The sequence below is a fragment of the Canis lupus genome, chromosome 29 (genome assembly GCF_003254725.2).
Source record: "Canis lupus dingo isolate Sandy chromosome 29, ASM325472v2, whole genome shotgun sequence".
NCBI lineage: Eukaryota > Metazoa > Chordata > Mammalia > Carnivora > Canidae > Canis > Canis lupus.
In genome coordinates this window covers 26,805,719-26,816,098 of record NC_064271.1, presented here as the reverse complement: position 1 = coordinate 26,816,098, position 10,380 = coordinate 26,805,719, and the positions used below count along the sequence as shown (strand labels likewise).

The window sequence follows — 10,380 nt, the reverse complement described above, 5'->3', positions numbered from 1 at the left end:
ATTTCCACAGGACTCTGTAATTGTATTGGTAATTGTGTTGTTCAAAAAGCTCTAATCCACAAATTAAGTGTGCTTTAGAGCATGATTAAACTCCAAAAAGCAAAATTACTGAGGAAAATCTATTATTGTTATCTAAACAGCTGAACCACTTTCCAAAATATTCATAACACAAATTGTTCTTCTAAAGGGCAAAAATGAAAATTGTTCATGGTTTACAGAAAGGCTAAGTTAAATTTAAAAAATTTTAGCAAAGTTTAATGGGGTAAAGATAATATATTCTCTGTATAACTGGGCATTTTTAAACTTATTTTAAACATTAAATTATTTAAACTGCCAAAATAGGCATGGAACTTTAGTAAATTTGTTTTGAATAATAATGAATTAAAACTGTAATTCAGAGAATTATATTTGGGTTGATATCACAGGTAATGATTTTAATTATACTTAGTACGAATAAAAGGGAAAAAAGCAGGCATACCTTATCAAACACAAACATACCAAGGCATACTTGATCCTTTCACTTGTTCTCTGTTTTATAATTGTTTATATTTTCTTTATTACTTTTTTGAATTACAAAGTATTACATGCTTTCAGTGACAAGTAAAACTATAGGGGGATGTTAAAAAAAAAGGTTAAGAATCTGCAGACACACTTGGATAACCACTACTTTGGTCCCTATATGTACGAACATGTATCACCTATAGCTATACAGATTTGTATATAATATATAACATATACATATAATGTATGATACGTGATATATATAGATTACATTACTTTTATGAGAATCAGATCATACTATGTCCATTAATTTGAACTTTTATTTTAAATTTTTCCTAAGATTATAGATCTTCCTTTAGTTCAGTATATATAGATGTATTTAATACTTCTACCTATTTTGTTTTAAATTAGTATTATTTTAACCTACTGAAACTATGAAACCATAAGTGCCCAATGCTGTAAAATGTGTGTTAGAATAAAAATACTTGTACTTATTGTTCTCTATTAGAAATTCAAGATAATTACCCCTCACAAATATTTAATACTAATGAATATGAGGCAGTAACTTGCAACATTTTACCATATTTACTATTCCAAACATGCAAATGTCTATCAAGTAATATTAGAACTTTTAATACCTCTAATTGTTACACCAGAAAGCACTAATAGGATAAATGTTTGGATAAACCAGTGCTGATCTCTTACAAAGTTTTATTTCAAAATTCCCAGTCATATTATACTCATTTCCCCTTGTTGCACAGGTTTTAAAAGTTTGTTGTGTGCTTAGTTACATTGAAAGAAGAAAGTAAGTGAAAGGCAACAACTAAATCATTTCACAGCACTAACCATAATAATTTCTATAAATTTATGCAACCTACACCACAAATATATTGGCCAATTATGTCATTTCTGCAGGGATCTCAGTTTAATAGAATTCATAGAAAGATTACAATGATAAAGTTCAGAAAAATAGTACTCTTTTTTCTTTTCTGTTATAGTTTTATAGCAGATATGTTTTTAGCAAGTTTCATTTCCTTCTATGACAATTCATGGGGGAATAAAACCTTTTTTTCCTCCAATGCCAGTAGATACGGTATTTGAAATGCTTTTCATTCTGTCCTGAATTCCAAGTCTTTGAGCCTTAAAGAAGCCAATGTAAAGAAAGACAACTTCTTTCTAGAATTTGTCTTTTAAAGTTCTCATGAATAGAGATGAAGCAATAGTAATGCTTTCAGAGAGCACTCATATAGGAGAGAAATCTACTTTATCTGTACTCTAGCTAAGGAGGATGAATGTTCTAACCTTGAGACACCCTTTTATTTTGTCTTTCTGTGGATGAACATCTCCTGGATAGAGCTACTGTGAAAGAATTCCGCAAACAGCCCAGATCATATTCACTCAGTGTGGATGCTCAGGTAAGTGTCCATGTTGATCGTACTATACCTTGATATAGGAAGCATCTTTAAAAGAAATTTCAGATGCAAATAAACAGTATTTCACCTAGTGATATACTGACTTACAATATAAACATGAAATATAAGAGCTATTGTCAGCTGTAAGCAGCTTTATAAGGTCAATTTTATAAACAACTTTGTTCACAAAATTATATAACCATCTCCATCCCACACTCACCTAGGAATGAAAACAGCTAATTTTAACTCTATCGTGTTATTATCTGAAACAAGATTTATATAATCTACAAAGAGTCATAATCTGTAAATTCCTTGTTCAACCTTAAATATATGGTGAGAAAAAGTTCTTTTCAGAAAGGATATTCTACTTCAATCTTACTTCCCCACAAGAATCAACTATTTTTATATCAGTCAGGAAAAATGTTATGCTGCTGTGCCAGATTGTTTCCCAAATCAAAGAGGCTTAAAATACTATAAGAAAATTTCTCATTCATATTACCTGTCTATTGTGAATCAAGGTGGTTCTTTGTTCTGAATTGTTCTTACTCTGGATCCAAATTGCAGGGCCCATTTCTCTGGAAAATTGCTGGTCCCAGTGACATAGGTAAAGAGCTTTGGAGAATTTTGTGTCAGCCAGAAATTTTCATGCCTCATCTCCTCCTCACAGCTCACTGGCCAAAACTATTCACCTGGCTGCATCCAGTTACACGGTCAGGATGACCAGTTCTGAGAAGTTAATGAATTCCTAGAAGGAAAAGAAACAAAAAAACTTTTGCCAAATAGCACTAATGAATACTACAGTCAAACATACTTACCAAATACTCAACTCCTCTCCCTCCTTCAGAAAAGAAATATTTATCCTCTCCCTGCAGGGAATCAATTCCACAACCCATCCAGGCTTGGCATCAAATGCAAACTCAGCATCTCTTTTACATCAAGTGTGTCTAGCTCCTCTTGATCTGAAGATCAATGAACTCAAAAGTTATCTACAAACATCAACCCAATATCCAATGGTGATACAAGGACAAGATAACAACAGTCGCACAATTGTCACAGAATTTTTAGTCAAAGCTTATGGCTTATTTAGCAATATAACTCTTTTAAAACTTCGTAGACTTTTTCCCTATTTAAGTCAGCTCCATATGTACCATCATTTTTAAGTCATCCTTTCTTAGATTTATTCTTTCTTTGATATTTTATCCCTCCAACCCTCTTTTTTCTCCTGCCTTAATTACAAGATACTTGATCCTTTCAGATTTTGGGAGAATCACATGCTTAATCTCTTTTCTCTCAGTCATTTTGTTCAAATGACTATGCCTCCTGGATACTATAGCCTAATTTGGACCATTGCTGTAAGATTTTTTTAATCCATTCAGAGACTTTACAATGAGGGTGGCAGCCATATTTTAAGTTTGAAACTTGCCACAGAATGAATTCTAATTGGCCTTTATTTGTCAAAGTTGTCTCAGTTTTACTTTTCACCAGTTTTGGATGAGAATTAGCTGCCTCTTACAAGACTCTGTGGCTACAATTCTTAACTATTTTCTTTAATTACTTCTTGCAAGTTGGTTACTTCTTTTCTTCTTTCTCATTTTTCTCAGTATCTCTCTTTACCTGATTTCTCTCTCTTCTCCCTCTTTCTTGTCATCCTTCTCTGTCAAATATCAATATAATATTACTATAACCCCACATATCCATTCACTTTTCTGTTACAACTTTATTCCCTAAAGTTACAACTTCATTTGGTATATTATCTGCCTGGCAGATGAATGTAGATTATGGTTTTACCATATATTTAACCACTAAATAATATGAATTACCATCCTTCCAGCTTCAAATAGTAGTTCCCTTATTTTACATTATGTCTCCTAAGTAATGACAGACTTTGTAGTTATTTGGTTATAACAATACACCAGTTACTGGTAACAACATCTGTATTAGTAATATAGGTTATGCTGTGATAACAGATAATCCCACAATCCTAGTGACTTTAGATGGTTCATTTTTTATTCATATTATATGCACATCATATTTTATGCCCATTCATAGTGTATGCCCATCAAGAGTTAACTGGAAGCTCTGTTCTGGGTGTCATTACCCAACAACTCAGACTGACAAAGGAGTCACAGTCTGAAATAACTCTTGAGCTCTGAAGGGTCTTGCACCAATAGTTAAATGCTCTGTCCCAGAAGTGATATATATTACTTTTTCTCAGGAGTCATTGTGGAGAACTATCTACTCTACTACATCTTTGCTAAGTATCTCATTTCTCTAGATGTATTCTGTACACTTCTATACATGCAGAAGGCTGCTTTCTTGTCCTAGGACTTCCAAATGGGTTCAAACACTGGAAGGTGCCAGCAAGTAACTGGAAGGCAAGAGAATGAGTTGCATTATTTGTTCCCGTATGTCCCTCCCTCTGGGGTCACTGTGGATAAACTGTGTTCACCCACTGAGTTCCCAATTTCCAGGCAGGTAGCCCTCTCCATTCAGCTACCCTCTTCAGATTCTGAAACCAGGTAACCATTCCCTCCCCTTGTCCCTCCAGCCCTGGGGATAACAGATCTCTCCCGTTGTTAGCTCTAGCCTTCTGTCTTGTCATTTATTGCTTTCTGTAAACTCTAACAGTAATATTTTTATTAAACATTTCTCAATTATTGTTTGTGTCATCTTTTTCCTCCTAGAATCCTGACTAATCTACTGCACACTTAAGAGGGAGCCAGAAAGTAGAGGGCTTTGTAAATATTTGACTAAGACCACTAATAACCACAAGAATGTTATCTTCATCAAAGCCCCAGCTATATTTATTAGCTGAGTAATTATATAATGTTAAGAATCTGTCCCTACTATAGTGAGATTTGCCAAATCATCAATAAAAGATCAGGACAGACAGAGCAATTCTCAAATTCAATCCTAAACAGAGAATAGAGTTCATATTTGTGTACATATTTAGGTAAGTATCATTGACATTCACCTCTATATCTCAGTACTTGAGGTTTGTAAATATGAACCAAGTCTCCAAAACTCTATACCTAGCCTAGCCCTTTCCTCATAAATTCTGCTCTTAGAAGAACACTTATTGCCTCTTTAGCCCTGCAAACAGTGAATTCTCAATGTATCTTTTGACTTGTCCTTCTGAAACCTGTAAAATTCTCTCCTTATACAGCCAATTTAAATTTCCAAGTGGAAAAAATAAGTACAATTATTCACCATCTTTATTATTTGGACAGAGATTTCTTTACAATATGCTTCCAGTAGCTGCTTTCCAAAATATAGCTTGACTGTCCATGAACCTCCAGACCTACCCTAGTCCAATCAGCTACAGCTAAGAGAGTCATATAAAATCAGGCATAGAACTCAGTGGTTAAAGAATCACCTAGGATTGATGAGATTTCCATATAAGAAGTGTCTGTAGATGACGCATCCATCCTGAGGCTTGTTTTAATGTTATAACAAAATCGCAGCTATAAACTGAAAGAAACATTACCAACAGTTAGTGACCGTTACAGCCGACATATTATACAGCATGAAATAAAATAGGAGAACCAGGCAACTGAACAAGCTATTTTTTTTCTTAAGAAAAAAAAAATTAAGACAAATATGGAAACTAGAGGCTATATAACAGAGTTGATATTACTTAAAGTAGTGGTTCCTAAAATTTCACACCTGAACCAGCAACATTAGCATCAACTTCTAGAAGGCCTGTTAGAAATGCAAATTCTTGGGCTTTATCCTATATTAATTGGATCAGAAACCCTAGAGATGGGATCAAACACTCTCTGCTTGAATTCACCTTCCAGCTAATTCTGAAACATGTTGCGGTTGAGACTTCTTGTCCTACTCCAGGGCTTCTCAAACGTTAATGACATGCAATCACCTGGATATTCAGTTAAAATGCAGATTTTGATACAACGGGCCTGGGATAGGACTTACTATGAACAAGCTATGTAACAAGCTCCCAGGTGATGCTGATGCTGCTGATCCATGGGCTACACTTTGGTGTCAGGGCTAAATTACCAAATCCTACAGAATACAACCCATTTTGTCATTGTTAGCCCTTGTTCAGAATAAGTAATTTCCTGGTATTATTGGGAATACCTGTGCACAGATGCATTTGCAGCAAAAAAGAATTTGAAACACCTTCTAACAGGATCTTCCGGATTCAAAGCATCATGCTGTTCTGACTCAATGTGCCTAACACAACAGCAGCTTTCTCTGGATTTTCCAGTGCCTTTTCTTTTCTTTTCTTCTTCTTTTTTTTAAGATTTTATTTATTTATTTGAGAGATAGAATGAGAGAGCACACAAAAGTGAGCAGGGAGAGGGGAAGAAGGAGAAGGAGACTCCTCTGAGCGGGGAGTCTGATGCAGGGCTCCATCCCAGAACCCTGGGATCATGACACGAGCCAAAGGCAGACACAACCAACTGAGCCACCCAGGCGCACCTCTCTGTTATCTTTTCACTAAAAAGCCTACCTTGCTTTCCTTTAAGTAGCTACCGGTCCAATACAGACCCCTAACTTAGAATCCTCACTTTGAGGCTGATGACCACATCACGTTATACTCCTCCCACCAAACCATTTGTCTGATAACTCAGACTGCTAGAGCTCTATTCCCACTGGAACTCCCTGATGTCCCCACCTGCCAGGAGGCGATCACAATCCCATACCTTTAACTTCCTTCCTTTCCTAAGCTCTCGGTTTTAGTAGAAAACGCCTGGGCTAAATGATGAGGTAGCTTAAATTAATCTTCTAAAATTACTGTTTCAGATAAGCTTCCTCTCTACTTCTTCGCTTTTATTTACTTCGCTTTCTTCTCTCCATAGGTGGTCAGAATGCTCCAAAGAAATGCTCACCTACACCTGGTCTCATAATTACCCTTTCTTCTCCAAAACCTCTGTTAGAAACCCACTTCCTTCAGAATCTTTCAGCTTTCTGCCTTAAAGTAGAGCTATGAGGCAACATATTCTCATTAAGGTGGTAGTGATTTATAATGATTTATTTTACTACCCCGCCTGGAGATATTTATACTTTAATGAAAAACACCTGTAAAAGGCAATCTAGTAGTTTATAAACTTTGGTGATTGGGAATTTTGTTAAAAATGAGGACTCTCGAGGTGCCTGGGTGGCTCAGTGGTTGAGCATCTGCCTTGGCTCAAGGCATGATCCTGGGGTCCTAGGATTCAGTCCCATATCAGGCTACCCACAGGGAGCCTGTTTCTCCCTCTGCCTATGTCTCTGCCTCTCTGTGTGTGTCTCTCATGAATAAATAAATAAAATCTTTAAAAAAATGAGGACTCGCAGGTCTTGCCTCAATCTGTTGAAATCTCTGATGTGAGGCATAGTGTTTCCATGTGAGAATTCCTTCCTGGTGTTTCTCAGGAAATGTAAGTGTTTTTCCCAATTCAGAGAAAAATTATTTTAAAAAAATCAGGAATACACAAAAAGGTATTATAATTCTTTTGCAAGACTTAAAGCTTAACAATAGATGTAGAGTCTATCCTGGTTTAAAGAAATTGACTGACTCAAGCAAAAGCAGAAAACACTGACATTCAGAGCAGAAAGCCAAGGTCAACAATTTTAGGAACCAGTGATGTAGGAAAGATATTAGGGTTCGAAGTAGATGACCAAGTAAGAATTCTTGAGACCATCTTTGGTGCAAAAAGGTGGTTTTATTAAAGCACAGGGACAGGACCTGTGGGCAGAAAGAGGTGCACCAGGGTCATGAGGAGTGGCTCATTATATACTTTCAGGTTGGGAGGAAGTTAGGGATAGCGTAAACCTCCCAGGTATTTTGGAAACAAGGTTTCCCAGATTCTGAGGGGGTTAACTATTGGTAGGAATAAGTCATTTATTACTGTTTATTAAAAACTCAGTTATGAGACTCTTTGGTGGGTCATATGCTTGGAAGATGATTGCCTACATCTATCTTGGGGCAAGGAGAGGCAGGGTAGAGATAAAGGAAATTTCCAAAGGAATTTTTATATGTTAAAGTAGACTTAAGGATCCTGGAGGTTGGGCTAAGGTTTCCTTTTGCCCTTAGCAAAATATTAACATCGAGGCAGCTGAATTCCTAGAGGAATGTCACCCAAACTGTTTCAAGGATTTGTCAATGGGCTGTTGGTAGTAAGGAAATTTAATAATTTTTCTTCTGCCTTTGTTTCCCACAAAAACCAAGACTGGAGAAAGCAGGAGGGAACCAGCTAGTAGTTAGAATCCCATCAGCCAGTATTGCTTAGACCTATTGCCATATTTAGAATGTGCATTCATGGTCCTGTCTGCTGTTAACAGTGAGTCATTCTTGCAATTAATATAACTATTAATGTTTATGTATAATATACTTTTATGAAGGGTATCTCAAGAAATAAGTTTTAGAAACAAAATTAGTCCTTTCTGATACATAATTCACTGTACTCCTATAAATCTTGCTTGGGAGATCCAGATATTTTGTCATTTGAATACTACTCAATAATATTCCCTAGCATTTTCTTGTATTTGAATATATGTTACAAGTGAATACAGATTAATGGAATTAATACAAATTTCAACCAGAAACAAACAAATACAATCAGTTCGAGCAGACAAAGTATTTTCCTGGTATAAGAAGAAAATAGTTTCATATGGGTGACTCAGTCGGTTAAGCATCTGCCTTCTGCTCAGGTCCTGACCCCAGGGCCCCGGGATAGAGTCCCGCATCAGTCTCCCTGCTCAGTAGGGAGTCTGCTTCTCCCTCTCCCTCTGCCTGCCATTCTACTTGTACTCTCTCTGTAAAATAAATAAATAAAATCTTAAAAAAAAGAGGAAGAACAGAAAATAGCTTATATAAAGCATATATACCCGAATGTGCCCAAATTGAAGAAGCCTTTGCATGCTTTCTTAACAATTCCACGAAAATGAAAGAACATTTTCTACATCCAGAATATCTGTCAAGGAAAAACAACAAAAAAGACTATCATGGCAATGAATGCTTTGTATGTTTTAAAATTTCATTTTAAAGCAATTTAAAAATATTTAATATTTGTGGTATTATCTATTTTTAATGATTCTCATATATTCATTTCATATTAATATTCCCACATTTTAATGTTTCCTTTCCCAAAGTTTATACCAAGTACAGAATATTTCTGCATGCTATTGAAATATATAATCTTGTAACAATATATTAATAAAGAAAAATAACCATGCATTTATTGATCTTTTTTCACAGAAAACCACTGAAATTTTTAGGATAACCGTATGACAGAAAAATGATTCTTAATATATTCCTATTATTGTCACTCATTATTATTTAAAAGCACATGAATAAAATGTTACCAAAAATACAGATCATTTATGATTAAGGGAAAGCAATTTCTCACTCCCACATTCTCAGTCCTAGCAATTGGCAAACACAAGTGGGGCACAGTTAATTGTATCTTTACCAAGCACCTTAGGTCACACTAATATATATGCCTTCTCCTAAGTGGGTAACACTACAGAATACTGCCTGAACCTGATGGAGGTGATCAGAGTCTCAGGAATTTAAGAAAAGCAGATGAAAAGACTTAGAGGGGCAGTAAGGAGCAGGTCTTCCTGGTACCTGCAGACATCCTTTAAATAACACCATAGAGGGGGTGCCTGGGTGGCTCATTAAGCGTCTGCCTTTGGCCCTGCTGTGTCCCGGGATTGGGCCCATCCAGGCCCGCATCAAACTCCCTGGTCAGCAGGAAGCCTGCTTCTACCTCTGCCTTCTCCCCTTACTTGTGTTCTCTCTCTCTGTGTCAAATAAATTTAAAAAAAAAATCTTTAAAAAAATAACACCATAGAGATTCACCTAAATCTGGCTGCGTGCATATGACTTAAAGATATTATCACCTATTTCTCTGGCTTATTGTGATAATTAAACAAAGCATCAAATCACCTTAGAATCATGCCTGCCACATAATTCCCCTCCTCTTTTGCCCACCTCGTCTACCCTATCCTTCCACGAACCCTGACCTCTACAGCTATTTGTTAGCCACAGATTGAGGACCTTAATGTTACTCAATAAATCACTCTGTGCCTCCTGGTCATCAACAGAAGCCTGAGTGCTCAAGGGGAAAAGAGGAAGGAGAATAGCAATGGTGTCCCCACTGGCAGCCATTGAGGTATATGTTGAATGAGACTAGATTGTCAGGGTTGCTTTCCATGTTAGAACTCTGCTCACACCTTTGCAGTAAACATGGATACTACATTCTTTATACAGATGCTAGAACATTTCCAGATTCCCAAAGGGATGGCTATTCAGATTTGTACTTTGTGAATTATAGTCATAAACACAGAAAAGCATGCCCATAAACAGGAGTTTAGGAGTCTTGTTTGCTTTATATTCTACATTAATTGACTTATCCAAATGATTTATGTTTATGTAATGTGTAATTTCAACAAGATGTTAAAAAGTTTCCAAAAGAATGTATTAAATAAACTAGCTTTGTTATGAAACACTGCATAT

The 10,380-nt window shown here is 36.0% G+C and overlaps 1 long non-coding RNA gene across 1 annotated transcript; it reads right to left on the bottom strand.

The window, feature by feature from the left end:
- Positions 1-657: 657 nt before the first annotated feature.
- Positions 658-8,835, bottom strand: LOC112678416 (uncharacterized). Its single transcript, XR_003147561.3, has 3 exons — positions 8,748-8,835; positions 5,290-5,384; positions 658-2,658 (listed from the first exon to the last, which is right to left on the bottom strand). It is a non-coding gene; the product is annotated as an uncharacterized LOC112678416 (long non-coding RNA).
- Between the last annotated feature and the right edge of the window lie 1,545 nt (positions 8,836-10,380).